The sequence below is a fragment of the Penaeus vannamei genome, chromosome 40 (assembly GCF_042767895.1).
Source record: "Penaeus vannamei isolate JL-2024 chromosome 40, ASM4276789v1, whole genome shotgun sequence".
In the NCBI taxonomy this organism is placed as follows: Eukaryota; Metazoa; Arthropoda; class Malacostraca; order Decapoda; family Penaeidae; genus Penaeus; species Penaeus vannamei.
In genome coordinates, this window is record NC_091588.1 from 319,571 (window position 1) to 347,070 (window position 27,500).

The 27,500-nt window shown below is 49.7% G+C and overlaps 1 long non-coding RNA gene across 2 annotated transcripts in view; it reads right to left on the bottom strand.

Moving 5' to 3' along the window:
- Positions 1-26,308, bottom strand: part of LOC138859167 (uncharacterized) — a 92,683-nt gene extending 66,375 nt beyond the window's left edge. For both annotated transcript variants that reach the window (XR_011398282.1, XR_011398281.1), the window contains exon 1: positions 26,177-26,308. This is a non-coding gene — a long non-coding RNA (uncharacterized lncRNA). The remainder of the gene's footprint in view (positions 1-26,176) is intronic.
- Positions 26,309-27,500: the final 1,192 nt, after the last annotated feature.

The following is a 27,500-nucleotide window of genomic DNA, read 5'->3' on the forward strand; positions in this document are numbered from 1 at the left end:
CATTTTTCCACATTTTCGGCCAAAAAAAAAGAAAAACAAAAAAACAGCGACAGTGACAAAGACAAAACGTAAGACAGTGAGAGAGAGAGAGAAAAAATATATATAACGAGATAACGACCCGGCCAGTGGCGAGCGTGACCGAGCGGCGGTCGTAATAGTCAGGTGGTCGTAATAGCTAGGTAGTCGTGGTCGTTAGGAGGTCGTGAGGCGAGGGAGACAGGCAGCGGTGACGAGGCTGTGAAGGATAACTACGCTTTGTGGCACTGCGAAGGAGGAGGAGAAGAAGGAGGAAGAGAAGAAGAGAGAGAAGGAAGAAGAGGGAAAATGGGAAGAAGGAAAAGGGGAAGAGAGAAAAGGAAGAAGTGGGAAAATGGGAAGAAGGAAAAGGGGAAGGAAAAATGGAGAATGAAAAGAAGGGAAAAGGTAAGAATGAAAAGAAAAAAGCAAACAAACAAACAAGCAAACGAGGAGAAGAAAGAAAAAAAAAAAGAAAAAATATAAGAAAAAATACGACGAGAACAAGCGAATAAGAGACAAACAGACAGACGCAGCCATGAAACTCCGCATCACTCCTGACGCAGGCAAAAAAAAACAAAAAAAAAACTCGGGAACTCCATTGGCATCGCGACCGATTCGTCTTCGTCACGGCGGCGGCGAGAGATCACGAACGAGGCATAGAGCGATGACGAAAGGGAATTCGCCGAAGGAAGTCGCGAAATAGGAATAAAATGATAACGATAATAATAATAATAAAAAATGATAATTGGAATAATTACAGTAAAATGATGGTGATTATGATAATAATAGCGATAATAATACTAATAATAAAGCTAAGAATACTAATAATAACGATGAAATTAATAATTACAATAATAATAATGCTCCCAATAACAATAGCAACAATGGCAATAAAGGTAAATGAAGATCTTATCGCGGAGAGCGCATTCGGGGCCCCAGGGCGAGGGCGGTAAATCTCCCATCAAAACAGGGCGAAGGGCGCGGCGGATCCCACCACAGGGCGGCCGATCACTCCCTTCGGCGCCGTCGGACGTCCTGTGCAAATCGGTGATCGAAAAGGCCCGTGTGACGTCACTCTATCCCCCCCGTCCCCCAGGCCCCTTCTTCCTCTTCACGTCCCTCTTCCATGTCCTCTTCGCTCTCTCTTTTCTCTCTCCTTCCTCTTCTATCCTGGTCATTTTCTATATTCCTCTCAATCTATTTCCCTTTCCCTCCCTCTTCCCTCTCCCCCCCCTCCCTCCCCCTCCCAGATGCACCCCGCCGTGAAGAGATGTTTTGTTTATGTTCTGGACATGATTACCGTCCTCGTGCTACATTCTCCCTACCGGAGGAGGGGGCAAGAAAGAGCCCAACGAGCGGGAACACCGAAGGCCGACACCGAGACGGCTTCGCGGGGGATTTCCAGCCTTAATGGCCGGTTGAGGTTCGCGCCGCCACCCCCGCGGTCGAGCACCAGCGAGACAAGGATGGAGACGCGGCTAATTGTGGCCTGAAACTGGCTTTTGGTCTGATTGTCGGCGGCGGGTTTTCCGCGTTCGAGACGGACCGCTAAGGTCGCGCCTGCGGTCCGGCCGGCGATGCTAAATCTGCAGAGGAAACCAGACGAGAAAAAGAACGAAAGAAAGAAACGGGGAGAGGAAAGAGGAAACAAGAAACGGGGAGAGGAAAGAGGAAACAAGAAGCGCAACTCAGCTGGAGATCCTGGAGGTTGATCCGAAGACGAGCCCAGTTCGGTCGGGGGTTCGATCGATCAGCCATCAATGGGTGCGAAGGAGGCTCAGGAAGATGGGGGGGGGGGAGAGGAAGAAGAGGAAGAAGAGGAAGCATAGGGTGAGAGAGGAAGAGGAGGAAGGGAGAGAAGGAGGGTAAGAAAGAAACAGGGGGATGGAAGGCAGGAGAGAGAGAGAGAGAGAGAGAGATAAAGTAACGGATGGATGAGAGATGAGAAAAGAAATAAAGACAAAGGAGATGTAGAAGAGGGTGAAGGACAAAACAAAATAAGAGAGAAAGAGGTAAAAAGAGGAGGGAGACAAAGAGAAGAAAGATGCTGCTGTCTGAGTTCTCGCTCGTTCTCTCCCTTCTCCCAAGGACGAAGAAAACGCAGGAGAAACCACGGACGAGGAGGGAAAGGGAGGGAGGAAGGGAGGGAGGGAGGGAGGGAGGGAAGAGGGGAAAATTGGCGTACTCTAAATCCTTTATCCCCCTCCCCTCCCCCCTCCCCCTCTCCCCACCTCTCCGACGGCCTTCTAGCTCGGAAAACCTTCTCTCAACCTACTTAACATTTTTGTTGCCTTTTATACGCATTTCTACCTCTCTTCCTTTATTTTGTTTCCTCTTTCTTCTTCCCATTCGCAGGGAATGTTTAATTCTCGAAGGAAAAAAAAGTAATGCGTTAGTTATTTTTACTTTAATGACAATTCTTTTTTTTCTTTTTATCAAATGAGGAAATAAAATGTGATGCTCCAAGGAGACGCTTTCCGAGAAATTGTGTCACTTACGGGAAAAAAAAGAATGTATGTATTTGAACACACATAAAAAACGTTTTTTTTTTTTTTTTTTTTTTTTTTTTTGGGCGTACTTCGTGAGTCACTTCGTGGATCTGTGTTGACATCGGCATTTTTGTGGTTCTCCAGAAATCATGACTGGCGGAGGGGTGTGGGGTCTGGGGGGCATGGGGGTAGAGGGGGAGATAGAGCAGGCGGAGAAGGGCCAGCATCCACATCCCCTCTCCCAGCCCCCTATTCGGAGCACCTCCCCCCCCCCTCCTCCCCTCCCCGTGGCACTGCCTACTTGAGCCGATCGTCTCTTGGTGACGTCGGCGCTCTTGCAACGGCGGTGATGACGTCATGAGTACCGGAGCGATGACGGCATGGCTATGATGTCACAGCCTCTGCCAGGAGCGTGACAGCGGCGGTGACTCGGCCTCACCTTGAGCGACGGGAGGGGGAGGGGGAGGGGGGGGGGGTCCTGAGATCTTGTGACGTGGCAACTCTTATCTGGATGGTTTATGTACACGGGTGATAAATATCTCGTTTAATATATATATATATATATATATATATATATATATATATATATATAATGTATAAATATATATATATATATATATATATATATATATATATATATATATATATATATATATATATATATATATATATATATATATATATACATATCTATAACTGTGTGTGTATGTGTGTATTTGAGTGTGTATACACATATATTCACACATACAGACACACACATACATAGACACGCAGACACATATTTTCCACCTTTTAAAAGTTTGGAGGAGATGACTCGCTGATGGAGAGGAGGAGTGAGGGAAGGAGGGAGGGAAGGAGGGAGTGAGGTTAGGGAGGGAGGGAGGGGTGAGAGGGAGGGAGCGAGGGAGGGAGGGAAGAACGAGGAGGGAGGGAGGGAGCGAGGGAGCGAAGGAGGGAGGGAAGAACGAGGAGGAGGAAGGGAGGGAGGGAGGGTGAAAGGACCGGGGGGGGGGGGGGCGCAGGTGAAGGGAGGGAAGCAGGAGAAAGCAGAATGAAACTCCTCCGCTGCAATTATTCACTCCGAGCCCCATTGCATGCCGGGAAACTCACTCCCGCAACGGTTCGAGACGAGAAAAAAGGGAACCCATTTTCTCTTCTTTGCTTCTCCCTCTCTTTCTCTCTCTCCTTCGTATTCTTCTTTTTTTATTCTACATTTCCTTCTTTTTTTATTTCCAGCTTTAACCATTTTAGGCGCTGTGCACGCTCGAAATTCGATCCCGGGGAACAAGGCCGCTAATGTTACCTCACGAACAGGGAGAGAGAGAGAGAGAGAGAGAGAGAGAGAGAGAAAAGTGAAAATGAGAGAGAAAGAAAGAGAGAGAGAGAGAGAGAGAGAGAGAGAGAGAGAGAGAGAGAACAAGAAATTGAGAACGTGAGATAGACAGAGTAAATGAGAGAATGAGAGAGCTAATAAAAAGGGGCAAAAATCCAGCTAAAAAAAAAAAAAAAAAGAAAAAAAAAGTGATTTACAAAGCGCATTATTGGCGCCTTTTGTCCCGCGGCGCTCGTGTCGGCGGCCGCCTTAACTGGGCTTTTCCTCCGCTTGTTGGAATCCTTCGGCCGATTCACGGAGCCCCATTAATCCGGGCCGAGGCGCTGGCCGGCGGGGCAAGACACGGCGCCCCCGCGGGAGCCCCCAAGGTCGATCTTCCGTTCCCTCTCCCCGCCCTGCTCGACCCTAGCGACGGAGGGCGCCGAGGCCCCTGCCGGAGGGACGTCGTTACCAGCTATCTCCTTCGGGGAACACACGTATCTGTCGATCACGGGGGAAGCGCCGCGAGTTTCCACCCGAGGGAGGCTGCGCGGCGCCCCTGCGCGCCTGCGCCCTCATCCTCTCCTTCTCCTTCTTCTTCTTCGTCAACTTATTATTCTTCATCATCATCGCCTTCTTCTTTTTCACTTTCTTCTTCATCATCATCACCTTCTTCTTCTTCTCTTTCTTCTTCATCATCATCACCTTCTCCTTCTACTACCCCTTTCATTGTCTTCTTGTCCCACTTCTCCTCCCTCCGTCTCGCAACACGAAAGCTAACTACCTTCCTTATTCCTCTCTTCTTCCTCTTCCTTTGCTTCTCTTCGCACACTTTTCGCTAAGCTTATCCCACAAGGATTTCCGATCTATCCTATTCAGCTGCTATTAAAAAAAGAAAGCACAAAAAAAAGAAAAGAAAAAAATAAAGGAAAAAAAAGAAAAAAAGAAAAAAGGTCCTTTTTGCAAGACCATAAAATATTCGAGCCGATGCGGAATTCCTCACGGAGTCTATATAAACGTTGTTACAAGTACCTCATACCTGTCGCTTTAAATCATTGGTGCGGGAGGAGGAAGAGGAGGAAGAGGAGGGAGAGGAGGGAGAGGAGGAAGAGGAGGGAGAGGAGGAAGAGGAGGAAGAGGAGGAAGAGGAGGAAGAGGAGGGAGAGGAGGAAGAGGAGGGAGAGGAGGAAGAGGAGGGAGAGGAGGGAGAGGAGGAAGAGGAGGGAGAGGAGGGAGAGGAGGGAGAGGAGGAAGAGGAGGGAGAGGAGGAAGAGGAGGGAGAGGAGGGAGAGGAGGAAGAGGAGGGAGAGGAGGGAGAGGAGGGAGAGGAGAGGAAGAAATAAAGAGAAAGAGGAACGGGAGGAGAAAAGGGAGCGGTAGAAATTAGAAAAGAAAAGATAAAAAAGAAGGGAAGACGAAGAAGAAATAAATAAGAGGAAGGGAAGTAAGAAGAGACATGAATGAGAGGGAACAGGCGATGGAAGAAGGAAAAAGAAACAAGTGAAAAAAACAAAGTTGGAAAGAAGCAAAGCACAATTTACAAATAATCTTTTTACAACTAAAGTCCTGAAACCAAATAAACAAACCGATCGCAGAAGAAGATAAACAAGCCTTCATTGAAGCAACAGAACCTGGAAATCCTCTCCTAAATCCAATGAGCCGCCTGTTTCGCCTCGTCCCCCCTCAACCGGCGACGCCATTGGTCATGCACGAAAGGCGTCAACCGCAGAAAATGGGAAGCCAAAGAAAACGGAGCAGCGCCCGGCTGACCACCCTCGTCGCCCGTTTTCTATGAAATCGCCCCACGCACATTCCATGTTCTTTTATCGCTCCTCGCGGCGCTGCAGGGGGGACTAAACAGTTCGCATCGCGGCTATCAGTCTCACCCATGCGCGCCCACACCCTGGCTGCACGGCTGCTCTCACCTGTCCCCCGTGTGTCGGACGCCTAATTAACAGTAATACCTGAAGGGGCCGCGATAAGATGTGTTGGAAGGGCGTGAGGAGGGGGAAGGGGGGGGGAGCGTGTAAGTTGATTTGTGATTTCGCAAAAAAAAAAAAAAAGAAGGAAGAAAAAGAGCGATTCAAATTGAAGCGAAATATTAGTTTGTGAAGGAATGATACTCGAGATCGTATGCACATACAGGTATCACTGATTTCTTAAATATATATGCAAATGAGATATAAACCGTGAAGAAAGAAGAGAGAGAGAGAGAGAGAGAGAGAGAGAGAGAGAGAGAGAGAGAGAGAGAGAGAGAGAGAGAGAGAGAGAGAGAGAGAGAGAGAGAATGGGAAGAGGAGACAATAGCCCCGACCATTTAGTCTCTCGCGGACTAATCAATTTTTAGCTTTGTTTCATTCTTCGTTCTGACCTCTAAAGCCCTCCTTCCCTCCTCTTCCCTCCTCACTCCTCCTCCCCTCCGTCCCTCCCTCCCTTCCCACTCACCTCTTCCCTCCCTCCTTTCCCCCTATCCTCCCTCTTTCAACCCTCCTTCTCTCCCTCTCCCTTCTCCCTCCCATCCCAATGCCCCCTCATATCCACCTCCCACCCTCCCCTTCTCCCCCTCCCCCTCCCTTCCCCCCTCCCCCCGTCGGCCGAGCGGCAGCGACGGGTAGACGGGTAGAATCCCCCCGAAGGCGCCCGCGCTAATCACGGGTAAAATGCTGCATCGAATCCAACTCCGAGTGACTTGCATCGCGAATGGACGTCTGGTTCCCTCCGTCCGCCCCGCCGGGAGATGGCCGCGGAGGGTTGGCACAGACGGAAAGATCTTGTTTGGTTTGGTTTGGTTTCCCGTTTTTGGAGGGGGAAGGGGTAGAGGTAAAGGGGGGGGAAGGGGTAGGGGTAAAGGGGGGGAAGGGGTAGGGGTAAAGGGGGGGGGAGTTCCTTGTAGGTCCCGCGTGCGTCCTTCCCGCCCTCGCGCGATTAGGCAAGAGGGGCGCTAATTTCATCCTCTGTTGTCTTTTCTTTTCTTTTTTTTCTGTCTCTAGTGCCCCTTTCTCCTCTTCCTTTTTTATCGTTTCTCTCTCTCTCTCTTTGGCTAAAACGTATGCAATATTTCGCACCCTCCCCCCCCTCCCCTCCCCCTCGCTTCGCCTCCTTCGACCACTTCATCTCCGTAAGCGCTCCGAAGGGGAAGTGAATGGCCCGGCCGCGTAGACTGATGAGGTGCACATGTGTGTACGTCCGTGTGTACCTTTGTGCGTCATGATTTCGTTCGGCGTCAATTATGGCGGTGATTACATGGGCGCTCTGGGTGGCCGCGTCCGAACGAGTGCGCGCGGCTTTGCGTTGGAACGGAGATGCATAAATATGAATGCTGCTTTTTTCTCTCTGAACCGAGATTTCCTCCTCCGATCCCTTGTTCCAACAAACGCTCCAGCAAGACTCTCTTATCCCAGCATGAATTAGCGCAGGGAAATCCTAATTTACTTAATTTGGGGGCAATTAATTAGCGGGATTCGACACGTCCGCTCGGCGCGCGATCTCCGCCGACGTCATAATCCCTCGGCTCGGGAGGCGGCGGCCGCGCGCTCCGAAGCCGGCCCCGACGCGCGCCTTCGGACCATCTGATAAGCAGTCACATCCCGAAGTGGACTTGTTCGTGCGCGATCAGCGTCAGGGCGACCGGAGGTTCTGTCGTAAATATCTACAAGGGACGATCGGCGGGCGCGGTCGGGTGGCGCTGCGCCGGCGAGGGGAGCGATAAGCGTGGGCGGGCAGGGCGGCTGGGAGAGGATGAGGGCGGGCGAGGGCGAGCGTCGAGGGCGGGCGTGGAGGACAGTGTCGTCCTCGGCGGCGCAGTCAGCCGGCGGGACAGCCGGGGCCGCGGCCGCCGCCCGCGAAGGGAGCCGGGCAGGGTTTTTTGTTCGAGCTTTTGTTTTGTCTCGTTTCGCTGTATCTTTCCTTCAATCTCTTTCTCTGTGACTCTATCTCTCTCTGTCTCCCGTTCGCTCTTCCTGCTTCTGTCTTTATCTCCTTTCTCCTTCTACCTCTCTCTCTATCACCCCTTCTTCACATACCTCTTTCCCTTCACCCCACTTCTTCCTTCTCTCCCCTTCCCCCCACCTCTCAGCTCTCCCCGCTCCCCTCTCTCTCCTTCCCCTACATTTTCCCACTTTACTCCCCTTCCCTCTCTTCTCTCCCCTCTCCCCCCCCCCTCTGCGCGAGTGTCTTTCCCCGTCACGAGTTCTTGTAATTAGGCGACGGAGTCCGCCCGCGCCCGACGGCTGAGGTGTTTACGAGGCGTGGGAGTCGCGGGCCGGGCGGGGCATTCCGGCGATGCCCTTTGTGCGGGAGGGGGAAGGGGGGGAGGGGGAGAAGGAGGGGGAGGGGGAGGAAGGGGAGGAAGGGGGTGGGAGGGAAGGGGGAGAAAGGAGGGAGGGGAGGAGGAAGAAGGGGAAGAAGGGAGGAAGGGGGAGGGGGAGGGAGGAGGAGGAAGGGGAGAAGGAGGGAGAAGGGGAGGGGAGGAAGGGGGAGGGGAGGAAGGGGGAGAAGGAGGGGAGAAAGGGGAGGGGAGGGATAGGAGGGAAGAAGGGGAGGAAGGGGGAGAAGGAGGGGGGAGAGATGAGGAGGAGGACGAAAGGGGAGGAAGGGGAAGAAGGAGGGGGTAGGGAGGAGGAGGAAGGAGGGGGAGGGGGAGGAAGGGGGAGGCGGAGAGATGAGGAGGGAGGGGGGGAAGGAAGGGGGAGGGGGAGGGGGTGGAAGGGAGGGCCTTCGAGCTCACGCTCCCTCGGCGCCCATTCCAGAGCTCGTCTCATTCTCGTGCTTTGGATTTTTCTTTTATAGATATCTTGTTCGCTTAAAAATCTTTCACTATCATTTTGGGTTTATAGAATAAGTAAAAAAAAGAGAGAAAATGTGTCTTTGGCGCACGCTCGCCTTACTTTTCAATATAAATTGTTTTATCTATTTTTACTATTCTTTTGTTCCACTCTATCTTTAAAATAATTATGTATATCTAATAAAAAAATTAAAGAACCAATAAATGATAAAGAAAGAACGCCTTACTTTTTTCAAAATATTCTTCCCAAAAAAAGAAGGAAAACTGAGAATTAGAGAAAAAAAAGAAAAAATGAAAAAAAATGAAAAAAAAGATAAAGAGCAAATAAGAGAAAAAGAATTAGAAGGAAAAGAACGATAAGAAAAAGCCTCGGACCCAAAGACCGGAAATGAACAATGCTCACGCGTGCCATTTCATTTTGGGATTTTGTCTTTTTTTCATCTCTCATTCTCTTCCTTTTTTTCTCTTCTTTTTCTGTCATTTATTGTGTTCATTCCGGGGAATAAAACAATACACAATGACATATATAATGACGTTCAACTTTCTGAAGGCTCGACAGCAATTCGACAGCCGCTCGCTTCTGAGATATATAAAGAGAGAGAGAGAGAGAGAGAGAGAGAGAGAGAGAGAGAAAGAGCGAGAGAGAGAGAGAGCGAGCGAGAGCGAGAGCGAGAGAGAGAGCGAGCGAGAGCGAGAGCGAGAGCGAGAGAGAGAGAGAGAGAGACAGAGAGACAGAGAGACAGACAGAGAGAGAGAGATAGAGAGAGAAATGATAATAATAACAACGAAATCAGAAATAACAGAAAAATAGCGAACTACATTTCCTAACGAAAGATAAATTCCAGACAGAATCTAAGGAACTGATAATTCAAGACTAAATACAGAATTCCAGATAAATTCCAAAGTACATAACTGTAAATAAGGAAATATCTTGCTTATTATAAAGACGAATAAAATAGCGAAAAGAGAGCGAATAGAAGGAGAATAAAATTGAGGTTAAGCATACGAAAGAAAACCTTCCCTTTGTTCCCTGAAATCAGATATCTTCAATAATATATATATATATATATATATATATATATATATATATATATATATATATATATATATATATATATATATATATATATATATATATATATATATATACATATATATATATTTAACCGTTACAATTTTTCTTAATCCTCATTATTGTCGTAATTACTACTCTCGTCATGATTATTGCCACTATAACAATGCCATCATTATCAGAACCAGAATAATTATCATTATCATCACCATTCCTACAGTCATCAACATCATCATTATCCTCATCATCACTACAACAATCACCAACACCACGATATTCAACACCATCATCATGATTTTCTTCTTCACCAACAACAGTCTTGTCCTCACCACCGTCACCCTCATCATCAGCACCAGCCTCACAGTCACCACCAACATCACCACGATATTCACCACCAGCCTCACAATCACCATCACCATCATTCTCACCCTCTTCCCCACCAACAGCAGCCTTATCCTCACCACAGCCCTCCTCATCTTTACCACCAGCCTCAAAATCACCATCACCACCATCATCACCACGATACTCAACACCATCATCATCATCCTCTTCCTCACCTCAGGCCCTCTCATCTTTACCACCAGCCTCACAATCATCACCACCATCATCACCACGATACTCAACACCATCATCACCACCATATTCACCACCACAGTCCCCCTCATCTTTACCACCAGCCTCACAATCATCACCAGCATCACCACGATACTCAACACCATCTTTACCACCACCATCACCACCACCATCACCAGCATCACCAACACCATCATCACCACGATACTCAACACCATCATCACCACGATACTCAACACCATCATCATCATCCTCTTCCTCACCTCAGGCCCTCTCATCTTTACCACCAGCCTCACAATTATCACCACCATCATCACCACGATACTCAACACCATCATCACCACCATATTCACCACCACAGTCCCCCTCATCTTTACCACCAGCCTCACAATCATCACCAGCATCACCACGATACTCAACACCATCTTTACCACCAGCCTCACAATCACCATTACCATCACCAACACCATCATCACCACGATATTCACCACCACTCTCATACGCATTTTTAGCCGGCGCGTCACAGCCAGTCGCCGCCGCCGCATTGTCTCCCGACTTCCGCCACAAAATCCCGACATCCTTGGAAGTGTCGGCCGCTTCTTCCTCGCGTTTCTTCTGGGGAGGAGGAGGAGGAGGAGGAGAAGGAGGAGGAGAAGAGGGAGGAGGAGGAGGAGGAGGAGGAGGAGGAGGAGGAGAAGGAGGAGGAGGAGGAGGAGGAGGAGGAGGAGGAGGAGGAGGAAGAGGAGGAGAGGAGGAGGGGGGGGAGAAGAGGGAGGAGGAGGAGGAGGAGGAGGAGAAGGAGGAGGAGGAGGAGGAGAAGAGGGAGGAGAAGAGGGAGGAGGAGGAGGAGAAGAGGGAGGAGGAGGAAGAAAAAATGTGAAAGAGAAGGAGAAGAGGAGGAGAAAAGAACAGGAAGAGGAAGACGGAGTAGAAGAAGCAGAGTCATGAAGAGGTGGACGAGAAGAAGAGGGAGAGGAGAAGAGAGTGGAAGGCGACGGGGAAGGGGGGGGGGCGGGGCATCCCAATGCCATCACCGACGCGGCGGGACCGACTTCCCGATCAATGTTATCGGCCGATCGGATCGGAAAGCTATTTCTTCTCGCGGTGACGACATCGCCGGGGACGAAGGGGGGAGGAGGGAGAGGGGGAAGAAATGAAGGAGCAGAATAGAGAAAGGGAAGAAGACAGAGAAGAAAGAGAGGAGAGAAAGGCCAACCTCCGCAAGCGACGCCGGCGATCCCCCTCCCGCCCGCGAGCGCCTTCCCGCCGCCGCTGCGCCTCCGCAACGGCTCCTTGCCGCCGCCGCGGCCGGCCGCCATTAGATCCGAGGCCGGACATTAATCCGCCGCTTGACAAAGTATAATTTACACCCCGAGTCCGCCGTGAGATGCGCGCCCTAATCCGCGCCGGGTACGCACCTGTCCGCCCGCCCGCCCGCCCAGGGGGCCCGCGCCCGCGCGCCCGCACGCCCGGTTGGACACACACACGGGTGCACACCAGGACACACACACACACATGTACGGATTCCACCTCACACGCATCAGTCATAAGTCTGGTCCTGAATTCCGCGACTCAAAAGAGGACGACAAATGTGACTGATCTGGAAAGACTTAGAAGCTCAGGAAGAGATTAGATGCAATGACAACTGCATTCGCCGTCTTTCTCTCTCTCTCTCTCTCTCTCTCTCTCTCTCTCTCTCTCCCTCTCCCTCTCTCTCTCTCCCTTTCTCTCTCTCTCTCCCTCACCCCCTCTCTCTTCCTATCAATCCCTCCCTGTTCCTTTTTATAAGTGTGGTGGCTGCCAAGTCAACCAAGCATGGCAGCCCTAGTTTAAAAGTTCAGGTAGGATGAAAACTTTCTTTTTTCGACACGACAGTTACTCCGCGGGGGGAAAAAGGGGGGGACGAGGTATCTCGATTTTCTTTTACTTCTCCTCCTCCTCCTCCTCCTCTTCGTATTCTTCTCGTTCTGATCTTGCTTTCACGTGCGTTTAATTCGTTCTTTTTACTCATTTCTTTCTCTCTATTCTTTACTTCCATCTCTCTTGAAAATCACATTACCCTTTACCGTTTTTTCCTCTTTCCATCTTTTCATGTCTCTTCTATTCCTCGTCTTTATTCTCGAGCACTCCCACTTCCCCAATTCCTCCCCACCACTCTTCAACACTCCCTCTTTCCCCACATCTCCCCAACACTCCCCTTTACTCCATTACTCCCTTATTCTTCCCCACGTCTCTCCATTCCTCTCCTACCCCATCTTTCCCCCCTCCCCCAAAGCAGGACCCCGAAAAGACGAAAGGGAGTGAGGGAGGGAGGGAGGGACGGAGGGAGGGAGGGAGGGAGGGAGGGAGGGAGGGAGGGAGGGAGGGAGGGAGGAGGAGGGAGTGAGGGAGGGAGGGAGGGACGGAGGGAGAGGAGGGAGGGAGAGACGGAGGGACGGAGGGAGGGAGGGAGGGAGGGAGGGAAGGAGAGACGGAGGGACGGAGGGACGGAGGGACGGAGGGACGGAGAGACGGAGGGAGGGAGGGAGGGGTGAAGGAGAATGCACCCGCTCCTTCGACCGCCATTTCGCCACCTTTGCGTCAACTCGGGTCGATTTTCGTCCTGAAGATACACGCGGCGCCCTCCGCTAAATTTCCCCTGACAGCCACGCCCCCGTAAAGATAGCGCATATCTTGATAGCGCGCAGAAGAGTCCCGGTATGTGCTGGTCGCGGCGGGCGGAGGGCGGCCGCAGGAACCCATAGTCAAGTGTCGCGTACCATTTTTTTTTTTCTTTTTTTTCTACTTTGAGTTTAAATCCCTGCTTATGGAGAATTAAGGTCCTTTTGTCCGGGGGAGAGAAGGGCGAAATGATCTGGGTGGGGGAAAAAAAGAGAAAGAAAGACAGAAAGGAGAAAAAAAAGGTTTCGGGTGGGTATGTATGTATATATTCCCCGGTGACTTCATTCGGTGAATAAGATATTTAAGTTCATATCTTAAAGACGGCGAGTTTTTCGGGTGTGGAACGCTATTCTCAAGGAGGAGGGGGAGGAGGAGGAGGAAGGGGAGGAGGAGGAGGAGAAGGGGGAGGAGGAGGAGGAGGAGGAGGAGGAGGAGGAGGAGGAGGAGCACCAGCAGGAGCAGGAGCAGGAGGAGAAGGAAGAAGAAGAGAAGGACAGGATGGGTCAGACGCAATTCTGAAGGAAGAGGAATAATCAGAAATGGATGACGAAGAAGAGGAAAGAAGAAAAATCGAGAAATAAAGGGAGAAGACCCAAGAACGAAAAGCAAGATACAGAAAAAAAGGCTTTTGTCACTGCCTCCCCCCTTACCCCCCCCCCCACCCTTCAGACAGCCAGAGCCGACCGCCCTACGAACCGGCGATCCCGACGGGCCGACCGACGGGGAGAGGCGCTGAGAGGAGCCGAGGAGCCGAGGGTCCGAGGAGGCGCGCGAGCCGAGGGCCAGGAAGAAACCTCGCGCCTTTATATGCTTATCGAAGTCTCATTAAAACAACACGGTGTAGATCCCTCCGTTTGGGGAGGGGATGGGGTAGAGGGGGGAGGGGGGGGCGGACGCTGGTAAAAGTAAAATATCAGGCTGCAGAAGGGGGGGGAGGGGGACAGGGGACAAGGGGTAGGAGAAAGGATGCTAAGGAGGGGGACGCGAGAGAGAGAGAGAGAGAGAGAGAGAGAGAGAGAGAGAGAGAGAGAGAGAGAGAGAGAGAGAGAGAGAGAGAGAGAGAGAGAGAGAGAGAGAGAGAGAGAGAGAGAGAGAGAGAGAGAGAGAGAGAGAGAGAGAGAGAGAGAGAGAGAGAGAGAGAGAGAGAGAGAGAGAGAGAGAGAGAGAGAGAGAGAGAGAGAGAGAGAGAGAGAGAGAGAGAGAGAGAGAGAGAGAGAGAGAGAGAGAGAGAGAGAGAGAGAGAGAGAGAGAGAGCGAGCGAGAGTGTGAGGAAGAGAGAGAGAGAGAGAGAGAGAGAGAGAGAGAGAGAGAGAGAGAGAGAGAGAGAGAGAGAGAGAGAGAGAGAGAGAGAGAGAGAGAGCGAGCGAGCGAGAGTGCGAGAGAGAGAGAGAGAGAGAGAGAGAGAGAGAGAGAGAGAGAGAGAGAGAGAGCGAGAGCGAGGGAGAGAGAGAGAGAGTGAGAACCGTGTCTCGTTTTATAGCTAATTCCGGAAAGTAGATAGAGCCCTGCGAGTGCATAAGCGAGATGTGTCTTCTCTTTTTTTCCTTTTTTTACCTCGTGGGCGCGACAAGTTTTCGACATCGGTCAGCCACTCAGCGCATCGATTTACACAACAAACAACTCTCTTTTTTTTACATTCCTTCCTTCCCCTCCCCCCTCCCCTTCCCCTTCCTTCCTTCCTCCACCTCTCCTTCCTGCTCCCTCTTCTCCTCCCCCTCCCCTTCCCCTTCCTTTCTCCACCTCTCCTTCCTGCTCCCTCTTCTCCTCCCCCTCCCCTTCTCTCTTCCTTCTTCCCCCTTTCCTCTTCCCTCCTCCCCCTCCTTCCCTCCATATCCCAGATCTCCCAGACAAGACCTCCTCTTTTTAAGGACAAATAGAGCAAATTCGCTAATGGACACGAAACAGTCCGGACACCAAAAAAAAACAAAAAAAAAAAAAGTTAAAAAAAATAAAAAAAACCCAAATGCAAGTCCCACACCCCCCCTCCCCCTTCCCCCTTTCCCCTCCATCCCCGGCGCTCCCCTGGGCTATCCTATCTCGTCCCCGATGACAAGGCCGATAGCGCCGCCCCTGCTCTATCCCCGCCGGCCTCGCCTGACGTCTGTCTTAAACCGCCCGCGACACGTCCCGCTCTCCGGGCGTCGCGGGAGGAGATGGGCGCCCCTGATAGGCTTAGAGGTGGGAGAGGGAGGCCGTTTGGCGGAGGGAGGGAGGGAGGGAGGGAGGGAGGAGGGAGGAGGGAGGGAGGGAGGGAGGGAGGGAGGGAGAGAGAGAGAGAAAGAGAGAGAGGGAGAGAGAGAGAGAGAGAGAGAGAGAGAGAGAGAGAGAGAGAGAGAGAGAGAGAGAGAGAGAGAGAGCGAGAGAGAGAGAGAGAGACAGAGAGAGAGAGAGGGAGACCGTTCCGCTGACGAGTTTATCGCCGCTGACGACGCTGATGAGCGGCGGGCGCGGGCGCCTCGGCTGCCCAGGGAGGCGTTTGGGCGGACAGCGGCCGAGCAAATCGCGTCTCTTGTCAGATTGCGGGCGCGCGGGCTGGTACGGGCCGTTATGTGTCTAATATATGTATATATATATATATATATATATATATATATATATATATATATATATATATATATATATATAAACACACACGCACACACACACACACACACACACACGCACACATATATATATATATATATATATATATATATATATATATATATATATATATATATATATATATATATATATACACATACAGAGAATGGCGTAACAGTTCGGTTCTGATCGGTCCGGCGCGGGTTCTCGAGGCCGAGACAATGGGCCGAGGCGGACACGCTCTCACGTTCCAGGTCCAAAGAAACAAAGAGAGAAAACAAATAAAAAGACAATCAAAAGACACCAGATACGAATTTGAAGAAACGAGGCCAAAAATGGAATAAAACTGTCATTAGCGCGAAAAAAATAAACAGCTGTTGGACTCAGGTAGATGAAGGTGACCAGCCCTCCCCCCCCTGCCTTCCCCTGCCCTCTCCCCCCTCTCAATGACTTCCTTCCATACTCAATTCGTCATCTCACCTCCCCTTCCTTCATATCCTCCTCCTCCTCTTCTCCCCCACCTCCTGTCCACCCCTTCTTCCCCTTTCCACTTCCCTCGCCTCCTCCGCTTCCTTCCCCCCATTCTCTACCCCTCATCTCTCTCTCCTCCTTCCCTCCTCTTCCTCTCTCTCTCTCATCCTCCTATTCCTCTCTTTCCCTTCACCTTGCTCTCCCAACCTCCTATTCCTCTCTCTCCCTTCCTCCTATTCCTCTCTCTCTTCTTCCTCCTCTTCCTCTCCCTCCCCCACCCTCTTCCCCCCCCCTCCTTTGAACGGCCGCGGAAGATGGTTCAAACGCTATAGATTAACCCTTTTTGGCGTCCTTCCTGTGGCTAATTAGCAGTTATTAAAGAGAAACGAACCGGTGAACGAGTATTGGGCGTGGGGGGAGGGGGAGGGGGGAGGAGGGGAGAGAGGGGGGAGTACTGGGGGGAAGTCCTTAGGGGGGGGCCAGGGGAGCGGGAGTGGGTGGGGTAATGGGGGAAGTGAGGTGGGGGACAGGGGGAGGAGGAAAGGGGGGGAGGGAGATATGACCATTTGCCCTAGTAATTACCCGAGTAATGACTGGTGTGAGTGAGCGTGTGTACGCGTGTGTGTATCGATGGATCTGTGTGAATGAAAAATATTTTTTTTTGTTTATGAGTGTGCGTACGGGCGTCTCTGTACATGCTGAAGGTATGTGGGTGTTTCCGTTTCCGTATATGTCTGTATATACGCATGTATGTAGATTTATCTATGTCTATATGTACGAATATACTCATGTACCTATGTATGTATGTGTAAGACTACACTACATCTACGTATGTATGTATATAAATGAATATATGTATGTATATGTATGTTTATCTATATGTACGCATGTATGTATATGTATGTATATATGTATGTATATATATGTATGTATGTAGGTATATGTAGGTATGTACGTATTACAATATTTACTCACACTGCATGTATGTGCGTGCGTGGAGGATGAGTTGGTAGTTTTATGGGAAACTGCGGCCAATTAACTCTTAACTACCGCTGCTGGGCATTTCGGACGCCCGCCCGGGGTATGTGCTGCTCCGCCCTCGCTGCTTTCGCTTCTGCTCTTCTGCTTGTATTTGCTCGCTTTTCTCTCTTTTAGGGAAGGTTTAAAATGGAATACAATAGTTACTCATATTTTCATTAATTATTTTGATGTTTTTGGATTCATTCTCATGTTAGGTGGAAGAGAGAAAGAAAGAAAATTAAAATGTAAACAAAAAAGGCTGCACAATAACATCCAAACACCGAATTGGAACGAAATATCAAAGAAAACGAGAAGAAAAAACACCAAAGGATAACGACAAGGTGTCATCACCTACCGAGCGGTACCTGCGAGATACCATCGCGATGCCCAGACGATACCAAGGAGATACCCAAAAGATAGCCTTTGACATACTACGGGAGAGGGGGAGGGGGGAGGGGGTGAAGGGGGGAGGGAGAATGGGAAGCGAACAGCGCCTCAACCAAGCTATTCCCGTTTTCTACGAAGTCAAAGAAAACGGAGAAAGGGGACGGCGCTGTAGGGGAGGAGAGGGAGGTGGGTGGGTGTAGAGGGAAAAGAGGAGAAAAGGAGAAGGGGAGAGAGGTGGGAGAAGAGGAGAAAGGGAGAAATGGAGAGAGGAGGAGAAGGGCAAGGCGTGGAAGTGGGCTGGACAGAGGGAGTGGAGTGGGAGTGGACAAGGCGGGACCCTCTCATCCGACCTGTCTCTCGCTCGCTGAGAAACTGGGCTCAGGTCCTGGGGGGGAAGGGGGGACTATGAGAGAAAGAAGGGGAGGAGGAGGAAGAGGTACAGAGGGGAAGAGAGTGGTAGGGGAGGAGGAAGAAGAGAAGACAAGAGAAAATATGGAAACGAGGAAGGTGAAGAGGAGTAAGAACCTAAAAAAGGTAGACGAGAAGAAGGGACGAGGATGAGATATGACGAGAGAAAAAACAAGAGAAAGAAGACGAGAAAAAAAGAAGCAAAACAAATCGAATTAGCAGTAAGAATTCGCTGTTGTTGATTGTAGTGTTTACTTTTTTTTTGCCTTTTTTATTTTTCTCTTAAAGGTCGAGGCTCGAAACCGTCTACTCACCGAAGGAGCTGCACACGGCACCAAAAAGGGCGACCGAAGGAGGAGTGAATGCAAACACGTTTTTTCCCTTTAATTTAACATAGAACATAATATCGATGAAGAAGATTAGGGAGAAGGCGAGGAGGAGGAGGAGGAGGGGGAGGAAGGAGGAGATGAAGGAGAAGATGAAGGGGAAATAGAAGTAAGAGGAGGAGGAGGAGAAGGAGAAGAAGAAGGAGGAGGAGGAGAGGGAATAAGAGAATAAGGACATGAAGAGCGGAAGGGAGAGACAGAAAGGAGAAAGAGCGACCAGCAGAGCCGCCAGCCAACCCGGGGCGAGGAGAAGGGCGCGCCGAGAGGCCTCCGAGCGCGCGCGCGCAAGCAGGCAGGTGGCAGGACCGAGCGGGCGAGCAGGAGGCGGCGGCGGCGGCGGTGAAGGGAGCAGGGAGAAGGGGAGCCGCCCCCGCCCGCACCCGTAGCCTGGCATCCTGCGGAACTGGTCGGGTAATGGGCGGCGCCGCGCCCTCCTTCGCGCCCACTTCCGCCCGCGAGGAAGGAAGGAAGAGGGGGAGAGGGGGAGGAGTGCGGGAGGGAGAGGGAGGGCGGAGGGGAGAGGAAATGGAGAGGGGAAGAGGAAGGAGGGGAATGAAGGAAGGAAGAAGGAAAAAGGGGAAGGAAGGAAAGAGGAAGTGGGGGGGGGAGTAAGAAATAAAGAAGAATAAGAGGAAGGGAGGAGGTGGTGGAGGGAGGGAAGGAAGAAGGAAAAAGGGAGAGGGAAACAAGGAAAGAGGCGAACGGGAGATGGGAGAGGGCGGAGAGAGAGAGAGGAAAGGAGTGTCAACGGAAAAGCGGTTTATGTCAAACGGGGGAAGTGGGGGGGGGGGGGGGTAAGAGGTAAGCGAAGGAAAGGGGGGGGGGGGGCTTTCTAATAATTTCCAAAAGGACGAAATTATTCTGATGTACTTTCTAACGTGGGACAAGAAAAGGACTTTTGCCGAGAAAATTTTGATGATTGTGATAATAATAATAATAATAACAACAACAACAACAACAACAATAATAATAATAAAAATAATAATAATAACAACAACAACAACAACAACAATAATAATAATAAAAATAATAATAATAATGATGATAAAGATAATAATGTTTATGATAATGATAACTACAATAATAATAGTAATAATAAGAATAATAATGATAATGACAATAATACTAATAATGATACTACTAATAATTATGATATTGATGATAACAATAATATTATCAATATTAATAATGATAATAATAATAATGGTAATAATAATAACACTATTAATAATAAGGATAATAATAACAATATTTATTTAAGCAACAAGAATAGCAATATCAATGACGTTGAAAATAATATTAAGAAAATCAAAATGAAAATTTCAACAATTATATGAACTAAGATAATAAAAATCTTGAACGTGACAAATACCTATAACAAATTCATTAATAACGGAATATCGTTAATAATGATAATTGTGATTCTAATAATGACAGTAATGATAATAATGATAATGATAATGCTGATAATAATAATATAATGAAAATAGTAATAATAATTATCATAATAATAATAATAGTAATAACGATAATAGTAATACTACTACCAATAATAACAATGATCATGATAACAATGATAATAATAATAATAATAATAATAATAATAATAATAATAATAATAATAATAATAATAATAATAATAATAATAATAATAATAATAATAATAATAATGATAATAATAATGATAATGATAATGATAATAATAATAATAATAATAATAATAATAATAATAATAATAATGATGATAATAATAATAATAATTGTGATAACAACATGAGCAACAATAATAATAATAATGATAATAACTGTTACTTGATACCGAATCAGACATGATCGTTCTAATAATTCGAATAAAAGAGCGGAAACACACATCAAAAATCGCTCAGACACAATCATCATAATATAGGTTTCAAATTTCCAACTCTAATTCCAATAGATCAGAATGCAAGCAAATTGCAATGCAAACAGCGACCAATGCAAAATCATAGTATATTTCAAAAATTGTTGCATAATTCCTAATCATTCTGTCATTATTATAATCCGCACAAAGTCACGTTTATTATGAACCGGATGTAGTCTGTTTATTACGGATATTATGCCGTTTTTTCGCTTATTTTATTTTTTCCGTTTTATTATTAGCATTATTGTTTTTTTAAATTTTCTCTGCACCGCCATATAAGGGAACGAATAATCATAATCTTATTATTAAATGATAATAATAAAATTTATAATAATGATAGTAATAGTATTAATGATAACAATAATAACGTTAATGATACTTAGCGATAATAATAATAATGATAATTTTGATAATAAAAATGATAATGTTAACAATAAAAATCATAAGAACTGTAATTAGAACAAAGCTTATGATGAAAATAATTATTATAATAATTATATTATTACTACTTCTACTAATAATAATGATAATAATAGATGACAATAATAAGAACAATAATGAAAAAAAAAATATTTCTGATGATAGCACCAACAATAATGATAATAATAATAATAATGATAGTAATAACGATTGTAATGATGATGATGATAATAATAATAATGACGATAGTAATGATAACAATAACACTAGCAACAACAACAATAATGACAACAACAACAAAAATAGAGATAATGAGAGAGGGGGAGATAATGTATTCCCACTTCCCACGTCATGAGGGAAGGTATATATATATATCTCCCTCTCCAGCATGACTTCCTGTGTCCGGTCTCATGAGGGTGAGAGAGGAGATGAGGGGAGAGAGGAAGAGAGAGGTGGGGATAGAGGGGCGAGGAGAGAGAGGAGATGAGGGGAGAGAGGAAGAGAGGAAGAGAGAGGGGGGGATAGAGGGGCGAGGAGAGAGAGGAGATGAGGGAGAGAGGAAGAGAGGAAGAGAGAGGTGGGGATAGAGAGGCGAGGAGAGGGAGCGGGAAGAGGGGAGAGAGGAAGAGAGGAAGAGAGGTGGGGATAGAGGGGCGAGGAGAGGGAGCGGGAAGAGGAGAGAGGAAGAGAGGAAGAGAGAGGTGGGGATAGAGGGGCGAGGAGAGAGAGAGCGGGAAGAGGAGAGAGGAAGAGAGGAAGAGAGAGGTGGGGATAGAGAGGCGAGGAGAGGGAGCGGGAAGAGGGGAGAGAGGAAGAGAGGAAGAGAGAGGTGGGGATAGAGGGGCGAGGAGAGGGAGCGGGAAGAGGGGAGAGAGGAAGAGAGGAAGAGAGAGGTGGGGATAGAGGGGCGAGGAGAGAGAGCGGGAAGAGGGGAGAGAGGAAGAGAGGAAGAGAGAGGTGGGGATAGAGGGGCGAGGAGAGAGAGCGGGAAGAGGGGAGAGAGAAAGAGAGGAAGAGAGAGGTGGGGATAGAGGGGCGAGGAAAGAGAACGGGAAGAGGGGAGAGAGGGTAGGGTGAGGAGGGAGTGTACTTTCCATCGATGCTAACGGCCCTCCCCTGCCCGTACCTCACCCCCCCCACCCCCTCACCCTCACCTCTTTTGGCCATCGTTCGCTCGCCTCATGTCCGGCCCGGGGCGACATGAGACTCACGGGGAGAGTGAGGTGACTTAAATGAGGCGACGCTGGTGTATGTTTAAAACCATGTCTCTATATCATGTCCACGAACAGTTCATGTGAGTGTGTACTTGCGTGTGTTCAATTTAATCAACGCAGATTTGTACTTATGTAAAGATACACATACACCTATCTATCTAACTGCCTACCTATCTATCTATGCACATATCTACTCTTCTATCTACCTATTTCCTCACTATCTACCTATTTCCTGTCTAGCTATCTATGCACGTATCTACTCTTCTATCTATCTGTCTATTTCCTCACTATCTATCTATGCACATATCTTCTCTTCTATCTACTTATTTCCTCACTATCTATCTATGCACGTATCTACTCTTCTATCTATCTGTCTATTTCCTCACTATCTATCTATGCACATATCTTCTCTTCTATCTGCCCATTTCCTCACTATCTATCTATCTGCCCATTTCCTCACTATCTATCTATCTGTCCATTTCCTCATTATCTATCTATCTGTCCACTTCCTCACTATCCATCCATCCCTCTCCCGATCCATCTATCCACTCACCCATCCGCACATCGACCCCCCTGCCCATCTACCCGTGGGAACCGGCGTCGGCGCCCGAGACCGTCGGCTCCGAGCGGGTCGCAAGCAGCCCCTCATTACCGATTTTCTCCCGTCGCCAAGCATCGCCGCCTCAGGTATCTGCGGCCGACATCTTATTTTGGCAAATCCTTCGATATCCTATAATCGAACCCCGAGGAGAGAACGAGGGAGGGAAGAGGCGAGTGTAAACGCTCGACAAAGCCTCCTCTAATCCCCAGCAAATCCGCAAATCCGACATTGATACTAACAGGAGTCAATCCTCCTCCCCCATCCCCCCTCCCTGCCTCATTCCTCACTCTCCCCCACCCCCCCACTCTCGTCTCTCTCTCTCTCTCTCTCTCTCTTTCTCTCTCCTTGTGTCAACAACCTCCCCTCCCCCAGAACCCCCTTCCCTCTCCTTAACCCCCCCTCCCCCTCCCCCACCCCTCTTCCTCCCTCCCCTCCCCCCACCCCCACCTATCCATTTGGGTTTCAGTGGTAGACGGATCACCAAGCAAATATGGCCGAACCCCGAGCACAGTGGCGCTAATCTTGCGTTTATGCTAATGACTGTAAACATGCTTTTGTCTCCTGACGGACGCCAAAGTGTCCCTCTCCCTCAATTCCCAGGAGAGAGGGAGGGGGAGGGGGTACTGAGGGGAGGAGGGGAGGGAGGAGGGCAGGAGGTGGGGGGATGAAAGGAGAATGGGAAAAGGAGGAGGAGGAGGAGGAGGAGGAGGAAGAGGAATAGGAGGATACGAAGGGGAGGAGAGGGTATGAAGGAGGTAAAGGGAGAGTGGAAAAGAGGAAGAGGAAGGGGAGGGAAAGGGGGAGGGACGGGGGAGGGGGAGAGGTGGTTGATTAGAGCGGTCGCCACAGGTAATTGAACTGGACAGTCACAAGCAGGTGGTACTGTCCGTGCCCTCCCTGTTAGCATGTCCGCCCCGACCACCCTCACGTCCCCCCCTCCCCCCTCTCATCCGGGTCCCGTTCGCACCTCCCTCTTTCCCCTCTCGAGCGGGGGACTACAACCTACAACTCATATCCTGCAACCCATGAAAAGTCCGACTTTGTGGAGAGCTTACGTTACTGCACACGAACACACACACACATAGTAGTCGTAACTATAACGGAAAGATAATAATTCGATCGGATAGATAGAAATGAAGACCATGATAATAATAGTAATACTGTAACGATAGTAATAATCATCATAATAAAATAATGATAATGATATTAAGATGACGATGATAATAACAACTACACAGATAGTTAAGACGACAGCCACAATGCCAGCAGCGTCAGTAACACCCAGAGAGCGGGGAAGCCCCAAGGGAGCCGGCGAGAGGAGAGCTCGGGCGCAGCTCCTCGTCAGCTCACGGCGACAGATGCGAAGCGACAGAGAATTCCAGCTGACTATGGGCACGTGTTTCGGCGTAAGGGGAGGGGTGGGGGCACGGGGGGGGGGTTAAGTTAGGGGAAGGCCCGGGGGAGAGGGGGAAGGGGAGGGGGGGGGGAGGGAAAAGGGCAGTTAACTGAGGGTAATTTCCAAGTCATCATACCTGAATACATTGAGGGAGGTGAAGCTCCCGCCTCGAATCGGTTGTTATTTTATTTAACACTGGCGACTTTTGTTTCCTCGGCGGGCAGGAAGTGGCCCCAGGTGCCCAGGTGCCCGCCCTCCGAGGGGCAGGAAGGCTGACAGCGAGGGCGCGCGGAGGCCTCGGCAGAACGGCCCTCGAGAGTTTCCTCTTCAGGGCGGTCTGAGTCCAGCGTTCGCCGGATTCATAAATCGCACTCAGATCGCCCTCAGAGCTGGTGCCTCGCTGGCGACCAATCGCCCGATTTAAGGGTCGATTTCTATTATCATGATTCGGACCTCCGCTGCAGCGGCCTTTAATTAGACTTTCATTTTGCTCTTGGATTAGAAACCTTTGTCTTACACGAGTCACGTGATTGAATGGCCTGCATCGCATTACTCTTCGCTCATGTCTCGCAGAACTTACTAACACGAAGATACAAACACGTCTAAAGGAGATGAACAAATATAAGATAAATCACCTCGTAATCTCTTGCATCGAATTTTATGCAAGGAAATTATGGCGTAGCGAATAAAGAGACGATACGTAATAAGACGTACAAATAGATATATTTACAAACATTAACAAAAAAAGAGAAAAACGAAAGGCGCGCCTCCACCGCCCGAAATCGAAATGATATCGCACCGAGGGCGTCTAATCGCGCGAAATTACAAAGCCCCAAGACCACGACCCTCCAGACCGCGCATTAGAGAAATGAACTTCGGCAGAGAAATTCGCTCCGGCGGCGCGGAATCGGGCGCACAAAACCCGCAGACTTTCGACGCCTCGAGTGCCTGCCTCCGGTCCCTTCCCCTCGTCATCCGGGACCTCCTTTGGCCGCCGTTCGGAAGGGTCCGGGGGCGTCCTGCTCTCCCGCCGCCGGGACCAGGTCCTGCCCTCCTCCAGATCCTTATGCCTTGAACTATCGGATACTTGAAGTCTATTATAATTCCTTGCCATTAGATCTTTAGCTCCGTTTGAACTCCCTTTTGACTGAACCCCCCACCCCCTTCCTGAGCAAATCACAGCGAGGAAGAACCCATCCGCGAGGCCAACCCCACCTGAAGGGCGTCCAGCCCCGCGGTGACGGCCCTTGGCCAGCCACGGCGCCTTATCTGATAAGGAGCGATCAGCGGAATAACCACGAGGAATAAAGATTTGCCAGGACATCCTCCCCGAACGAGCCCTTGTTTTTGCGAGGCGACTTTCGACTACTTTACATATATAGAATTTTATAGACTAAATACTGGATCGAGGCCATCTCATGCGCCCTGCCGGCTATGGAAGGGCCGCCTCCCGTTCTCGCGTTCTCGAAGGGTGCCCGCTGGGTGGCTGAGATCACTGCACTCTCAAGCAAGTGTTCTTTGGGTCTGCTTGCGATAAGGCACTCCGTTGGAAGCACTTGCAACAGCCAATGGGGCAGATTAAAATGCCGATAAGCCCGGCGGTAAAGAGAGCAAAACCTGTCTAATGTACTTTACTGATTATACGATTTTGTAGAAAGGCGTAAAATAAATAAATATTCTCAAAGCAGGTCCCTCCCCCTGTCACTGCCAATATCCATCGATAAAACGGACTAGTTCATGGGACCTGAAGTGGGAACGAGACGGTTGCATGTTCTCCCGATATTAAGTCGATTACTTAACTTATTCCTGGCTGCCGCGGAGCGAAAATGACGGAGATCACTTCTTGTGCGGACGTTGAAATCACCCACGTCGTGATGTGTTATTTAGTCGCACGAAACTAAATAAACTAAGAATTAAATCTTATATAAAACCCTAACACAAACACTCCGCTTCATTGCAAAGCTGCGATAATACTTTCGAATGCTGGAGAGAAAAAAAGTTGGCGAGTGATAATACAAGGTAGATAGGTTTGTACTTGCGTTTGGAGAGATCCTTCGTTGAGTGCAGATTGCTTGTCGAAGAGGAAAAAAATCACTGAGTCACTTGTTTCACTTATAAACCGTTTGCAATTCGGGTCGTGCACTGTATTAACCAGATCACCCGGGCGAAAGAGAGAGAGGAAGAGGGAGGGAGAGAGTAGCCACTTGCTGTCAACTGTCAGCTTGACTTCTGCTCATCAACCGGAATGGCTTAGCCTTCGTTGGCTGCCCATCCATACACGGGACAAGTGCACACGACTGGGCTTCAGCAGTGGGGCCACTTCTCTCACAATCACCGAAAATTTTGCATCTTTCGCTTTTCCGTTTCAGAATTTCACGAAACTTTGCTGCTGTCTTAAAGGGGGACTTGGCTCCACGCTCCTTCGAGGCGACGGCAGGATTTGCTTGCGGTTTCACGCTTTCCAAAGGCGAGAGACTCTTACCAAGGAGTTATCCACTGAACACAGAAGCACTGGGACACTGCGGGTTCGGACGGAAGGTGGCTTCGAGAGGAACTGTAACGCGCGACTGGCCGAGCGAGCGGCTGCCACTCAACTGTGCGAAGAGAGCGGGGGTTCCGCGGCCGCCCTGGAGTACGCTGCTCGGCCCGCCCCCTCGCCTCTCGTGGGCGGGCCACGCCGCTCGCTCGCCCGCGGCCCGCCCCTCGCACGCCTTCGCCCTACCGGATCTCACAGTAGGCAACCGCAACTTCGCCAGGAGCTGCTTCTACCTCTCACTCTATCTACCTCTCTTCTTTGAATTGCGGGGAACTCTCCTTTTTTCTACTTTTTCATTTCCTTATCTGATTATTGTCTTTTTGATAATTTGTTCAAAGCGATCGTAATCGGGGCCTTCGTGGCGTCGGGGACGAGATCTGGAAGCGATTCTTGGAGTGACACTTGCTGGAAAGAGGGAGGAGAGGGCGGGGGAGGAGTGGGAGGGGGAAGAGCGGCGTCCAGGTCCCTCCCCCTCGCGAGAGGCCCCTCCCTCCTTCCGGGATTGGTGGCGTGACGTCAGCGTTGCCCCCGCCCCCCTCGCCGTGGAGAGCCCCCCGCCAGCACCACACAGTAGCACGCGACTCGGCTCCAGCACATGACGTGTCGCTCCCGCGTCGCTTCCTCGGCCGAGTCGCCCTCGCCAGTCTCCCTCGGGCCCGAGCGCCTCCGAGGGCGAGCTCCGGCCGCGGCTCCCCTCCCGAGGGAGAGAGACTGCGATAAGATCTCCCGACGGAGCCGCCCTCGGGTTGACGACGTGTCGCGTTAAGATCCAACAAGATTACGCTCTCGCAAAAAGGGAGACGAGGAAAAAAGGCGAAGCCGAGAGGACGGTTCAGACGCAAGAAAGTCAGGCTCTCGACGTGTGGTCTCGTCCCGCCTCATGTTGGCGGAGCAAGAAATCCCCGCTTCCAGAGCGCTGTCTGACGGCGAGCGAGATCGCAGTTCTGATTACAGGCTGCAGCCGTCACCTGGCGCGGCCTCGTGCAGGCGTCAGGTTCCGTGTGCCCGCCACGCGCCCCGCGCGCCGCGGCTTAACCTTTTGCCACAAGGGTCCCGTGAGGTTTGCTGCGCGTCTTCAGGTGAACTTTGCGCCCGGAAACCATTTTTCAATCAGGGCCGTGAATTGGGCGAGCTTTCGGGTCCCTGGAGGGACCTTCCCGAGTCGGTTGCTTTTGATTAGTCTCGCTCCCCAGACGTTCAAGTCTCGCCGCAGGAAGCGAACGGAAGCACGAGTACAACTCGATTCGCCCAGCTCGTGGAGCGGCCGGGA